Source organism: Sus scrofa, chromosome 17, assembly GCF_000003025.6.
Source record: "Sus scrofa isolate TJ Tabasco breed Duroc chromosome 17, Sscrofa11.1, whole genome shotgun sequence".
Taxonomy (NCBI): Eukaryota; Metazoa; Chordata; class Mammalia; order Artiodactyla; family Suidae; genus Sus; species Sus scrofa.
In genome coordinates this window covers 38,216,620-38,222,619 of record NC_010459.5, presented here as the reverse complement: position 1 = coordinate 38,222,619, position 6,000 = coordinate 38,216,620, and the positions used below count along the sequence as shown (strand labels likewise).

Here is a 6,000-nt window from a genome sequence, read left to right as displayed (position 1 = left end):
TAAATATTTGTGGAATGAAAGGATTCTTTTTCTTAGATAAGACTAGTGTGCCTGAGCTGTGCAATCTAATATGATGCTTGTAACAGACCTTTAATTTCCATTTTATAGATGAGAAAGCTGAGTTCAGAGGCAGAGAAAATCACATAGCTATCGAGTGAAAGCCAGATCCGAATGCAGGCCTATGACAGACATCAGTGCTGGGTAGGCCTTCCTACAGTTGTGGAGAGGGGAGGGGGCCACACTCCCTTGTACCTTCAGAGCTTGGTAGGGCAACTGTGATGGGAGAAAGTAGAGAGGGACTTACAAGCAAATAATAAAGGCTAAAGTTTATCATCATTAACGTTATTACATACTATGTGTCAGGCACTGTGTCAAGCGCTTTCCATGCCTTCCTTCATTTCCTCTTTGCAAACACTATTATTATCTGTATATTTCATGTGCATAGATCGAGGCTTATGGAGAGTTGACCTGCCCAAGGACATTCAGCCAGAGGGCTCTTATAGGATTGTGCAGTGACTGCAAAGTGGAGGCAGAAGCCACTGACGACACTACCTCGTCGAGATACAAAACCAGCAGATCGCCACACTAAGCTCTATACCGAAGTGAGCGGGCGCGCGCTACCTCGCGCACTCGGAGACGTTTGGTCACGTGGCCAATTCCCCGCCCCTAGTCCGCCCCGCCCTCTCCCGCGCTCCCTCCCTCTCTCCCTCCCTCCCCCTCCCTCCCCGGCCCGGTCCGGCCCATCCCCCTCCCCGCCGGCTCCCTGAGGCCCAGCCGGGTCGGGCTGCGGGCGGCCGGGAGCCGACGGCCAGATAGACCCGCGCAGGCGAGGACGGACGGACGGACACACGGAGGGCCGCGGGCATCCACGGCCCGGGCCGGTGCTCCGAGGCCCGCCCGGGAGGGCTGGGGCCGCGCTCAGGTGAGGTGACGGCGACGCGGGCCCGTAAGGGGTGGGCCCGCCGGGCGTCCCTGGTGCTGGCCCGGTTAGCTTCGTGGGAAGGAGGCGCCGCCCGGGCCCGGCGCGGGAAAATGGCGCCGGCCGACCGTGGAGCACGGCCCCTGTGCGGGCCCGGCCCGGAGCCGCCCCGCCTGCCTGCCCGCCGCGCTCGTGTCCCCGTCGCCATGTTGGGGAGCGGGCCCCGGGCCTACGGGCGGGGGCGCTGGAGGGAGCGGGGGGCTTGGGCGGGATGGGGAGGGTGCAGGACAAGGTGTCTGGGGCGCTCAGGGAGTGCTGAGCCGGCCAGGGTCTGCACCGGGTGGCGCTCCAGGCCCGAAGAACTGGCGGGAGCCGGACGTGGGGTCGTGGTCGGGGTCGCGGAGAAGGGACGTTGGGTCCAAACGGAGCTGGGGTCTGGATCACTGGGGCTAGGAGAGCAGGATCTGGAGCTGGTTTAGGCAGTGTTCATGATCCCAGGCAGGTAGGGCGCGGAGGGGCGTGGGATCTGAGCTCAGGCTGTCAGGGCTGGGACAGTTCTTTGGGGTTGTGATTAGAAATGGGGGCCCTTTAGGTACAGACGCTGGTATCAGATTGGGGGCAGTCTTCGGAGTCTCAGGGCAAGTCCGTATAACTCCCAGGGGGCTGAGGACATATTTGCCCTCAGGATCCTCCACTCCTCATTGGGAAGAGGAACAGAATAAAGTAAGGCTTTGATGAGGAAAAGAGAAAAGGGGGACTGAGGTTTGGATGCAGGAGCTGGCCAGCAAGAGATGCGGAATGAAAGTGGTTGGCCAGAAGAGTCTCCATCAACTTTGGGAGTTTGTGTGTGTCTTTAAAAGGAGGGACCAGGCTGTTTGTGGGCGGTGACCCAAGGTGTCTTCCCAGGAAGGGAACAGCCCACTGTTTTAAGAGCAGGGTCACCTGGGGAGGTCATCCGAAAGGTGTTAGTGAAGCCAGTAGGAATGGTGCAGAGGAATGAATGTATAGTTCTTAGATCATGTAAGGATTTCAGATCATGTAGTGATTTTAGCTGAGACAGAAAGGAAAACATGACTTCTAAAGATCTAAGCAGTTAATGGCAGAAGAGGTACTGGAACTTAGCCTGCTGCTGTCTCATTCAACACATTGTCTTAGAGGAATTTGCTAGCTGGGAGAAATTGTTAGGGAGTCAAGCATGGCAGCATATGTCAAAGAATCATTAAATAATTTATTTTGTTTTTGTAATGAGTTTGTCTAGTACAAAAACTGAAAGGGATACAGGAGCCCAGTGGGTTAAGAATCTGACCACAGCAGCTTGGGTCGCTGCAGAGGTGCTGGTTCCATCCCTGGCCTGCACGGTGGATTGACGGATCCAGCATTGCTGCAGCTGTGGCTCACATTCTGTCCCTGGCAAGGGAAATTCCATGTGCTGGGGATGGGGCCATAGGAAACAAAACAAAACAACACTGAATAGGATACAAAAAAAGTATAGGTAACCAGCTATTTGATGAGAGAAGTTTCATTTGTCCAGAGAATTTATCTTTAGGACCCTTTTGACATCTAACTTTCTAGAGGTTTAAGAGCTGCTCCGTCTCTTTTAGGTGTTTACTAAACAGCAAAGGGACACAAAAAGCTTAAGAAGGCAATAGTAAACGATGGTAGAGACCCAGGATCTCTATCATGACCAAACTGTAATTGAAGTTTAATCATGGTAGAGAAGAATTCACAGTCCCCATGGGCTATGAGGGAATTCTGAGAGAAACTGCAAATTAGTCATATAAGTAATTCCAGGGCTCCCACATAACAAAAAGGACTTTCAACAAAAAGGTTATGAGGATGTTTGTAGCAATAAGATTTTCAGTATATGTCCAGTACCTGTATACAGCAACATAATTTATTTGTTTTGGGTCTCTCTATGCTGGAAGGCCTAACTTTGTCTATGCCCTTTAGCATCTAGCAAAGGTTATGGATTCTTCTCAGAATAGTTTTTAATTGCATAAAATAAAATACATTGGAGTATAGAGAAACCAATTAATATTGAAATACCTAAGTATACAAGTTGTGATATAATAATACAGATATATGTCCAATAATTATACTTTTAAAGATGTGATGAATATCTGTAATTTTTAAGATAGCTGTAACAACTGTAATATAAAGATATCTGTGATTACTGTGCAGAGACACAGATACTGCTAATACCAGATGGTTTATTGCCTACATTCATATTTGAAGAAAATAGTTCCTTTTGGTTAGAAGTCAGTGAAAATAAAGAGGTAATTTTTTTTCCTGTCCAAGTTCACAGATGCCCCTGAATTCTGTCTGTGGACTCCCATGTATGAACCTCAGGTTAAGAAACCACAAAGAATGTCTTCCATTCAAACCACATTTATTGTGCCCTAAGACATCTACTTAGGTCAACCACCATGCTAGGCTCTGAGGAGTCTTAAGGTCTTTATAGCAAGGCAGGGTGTTTTCACTTTGGATATTTAGTCCCATGAGAGAAGTGAACATGTAAACAATGACAGTTCAGGATGGTAAGCGCCAAAGGAGAGTTACATGAAGGATACAGATGTAGGTATGTAAGTAGGTATGTAGGTAGTAAGAAGGACACAGAAGAAGGTATGTCTCTGCTCTAGGAATCCGGGAAGGCTCTGTGAACAAGTGACCCTTGATGTGTGTCCTGAAGGGTAGAGTAGTTTGCCAGATGCAGAATTGGAGAGAAGAGCTTTCAGGTAAGGGCATGCATGGGAATGTAATGTAATGTGGCTGGAGCATAGTGTGTTGTGAGAGTGGTTGGAGATGAGACGGGGAAGGTTGTTTTGGGACCTGATTGTGAAGGACCTTGTTAAGGAATTTGGACTGAATCCTTGGATTTTAGAGAGGTAGTCAGAGTTTTCAAGGAGTTACAATGAGGTTTAATTTTTAGGGGATAAATGGATGTGTTTTGGAAGGAGCGTGAACAGGATAGCAGGGAAGTAGTCATGAGGGCCTGAACTAAGGCAGAAACTGTAAGCATTGAACAGAGTTAGAATTTTCACGTATTGATATAATTACGTTGTGAGTAGTGAGAGAGAGGGTGAATTTTTTTACATTTCTAGTTTGGGATGATGGCTGTCAAAGAAGTTTAAAAAAAGGTTGAAAGGAAAATGAGAGAGAATTGTCTCAGATAATAAGGGAAAGATGTTTTTGGTAGAGTAATAGACTTTTGGAAGCCATTGCAAAGCTGTCAAGAGTGATGTCGTTTATTGCTTAAGAAAATCAGAGGTGTCAACAGTGAAAGACTGGAAGTATTCCTAGAGTGTAAGAAATATCACAGCTGTCAGTGTCAGAGGTTGGCAAACTATGGTCCATGGATCAAATCTATTCCACCACCTGTTTATGTAAATAAAGTTTTATTGCAACATAGGCACACATTAATTTACATATTGCCTTTGGCTGCTTTCACGCTGCCAGTGGCAGAGTTAAGTAGTTGTGACAGAGAATATTTAGCTCACAAAGCTGAAAATGTTTACTTTCTGACCGTTTGCTCATGATGTTTGCCATTCCCTAATCTATGTAGCTGAATGTTGGACATTAAACTTCTGATTTACCATCCAGTTCCTATATGATGGCACTGTCTTTCTGGTTTGGTCCCTCATACTCTGTGTACCTGCAGCATGACATAAACCCTTGAATATTTTATATTGGTCAGTGATGCCAAGATCTACTGTTTCGGGGTCCACTGTGTGGCAGCTGTGGTTAGTGCCAAGTTTTCACAGCCATTCTAGGGCTCGTTTCGTCGGTTTTCTATTGGGTTATCTTTTTCAAAAGATTTCTTTATATTTTCTGATTATTAATCCTTTGTTGGTTGTATTATTACAGATTTCATTTCCGAATTTGTTGTTAATTTTTTAAACTAGTTATCTTTTGTTAAAAAGAAGGTCTGGATTTTAATTAAGTTTATCAATCTTTTCCTCCCCCAAGATTTTGAAGTTATTCTTTTTTATGGCCATGCACACAGCATTTGGAAGTTCCCAGGCCAGGGATTGAATCTGAGCCTCAGCTGCAACCTACACCACAGCTGTGGCAACACTGGATCCTAAACCCACTGCGCTGGGAGGGGATCAAAAACCTGTGTCTCCTATCCACCTGAGCTGCTGTAGTTGGATTGTTAACCTGCTGTGCCACAGTGGGAACCCTTGAAGTTATTCTTTATATTAACCTTTTGAATCTCTACTGTTTGCCTTTGATGTTTAGATCTCTGTCTGGAATTGACTTTTGTGGTTAGTGTGAGGTAGGGTCATTTCATTTTTTGTTAATGTATAATTAATTATCCCAGAACCTTTTTTTTTTTTTTTTTTTTTGTCTTTTGTCTTTTTAGGGCCACACCCAATGCCTATGGAAGTTCCCAGGCTAGGGGTCAAACCAGAGCTACAGCTGTGAAGCCTACGCCACAGCCACAGCAATACAGGATCCAAGCTGTGTCTCCCACTTACACCACAGCTCATGGCAGTGCTGGATCCCTGACCCACTGAGTGAGGCCAGGGATTGAACCCACATCTTTATGGATACTAGTCGAGTTTGTTAACTGCTGAGCCACGACGGGAACTCCCATAGCACCATTTATTGAATGGTACTTGTTTTCAAATTGTGAGCTCTTTCTGATGAAGTCTATCTGAGTCCTATTTCCAGCTCCCCTGCTTGCTAATTGTGTTACCTTGGGCAAGTTGCATAACCTCGTTGTGCCTCACTTTCCTCATCTTTAAAATAAGGATAATAGTGGAGTTCCTGCTTGACATTGCTGCAGTTGTGGCCTAGGTTGAAGCTGCAGCTCCGATTTGATCCCTGGTCTGGGAACTTCCATATGCTATGGATGCGGCCAAAAAAAAAAAAAAAAAAAAAAAAAAGATAATAGTATTTATCTCATGGAGTTGTTGTGAGAATTGAGTTATTTCATATGAACAGTGTGACATCTAGAAAATGCTTGATAATATTAGCTATTATTTAGTATTATTGTCGATTTCTGATTCCCAGGCATAGAATGGAACAGTTGTAGAATTAATTTATTTTTCAGGTCAAAACAGAATGGCTGAGAGCTA

At 45.8% G+C, this 6,000-nt stretch overlaps 1 protein-coding gene across 9 annotated transcripts in view; it reads left to right on the top strand.

Moving 5' to 3' along the window:
• The window catches only part of NCOA6 (nuclear receptor coactivator 6), a 107,621-nt gene continuing 102,336 nt past the window's right edge, over positions 716-6,000 (top strand). For 3 of the 9 annotated variants that reach the window (XM_021078293.1, XM_021078295.1, XM_021078294.1), the window contains exon 1: positions 716-922. The gene's annotated coding sequence lies outside the window, so the exon portion shown is untranslated. Of the gene's footprint in view, positions 928-6,000 lie in introns of all 9 variants that reach the window. The other 6 variants (XM_021078292.1, XM_013985296.2, XM_021078291.1 and 3 more) reach the window with 6 other exon arrangements.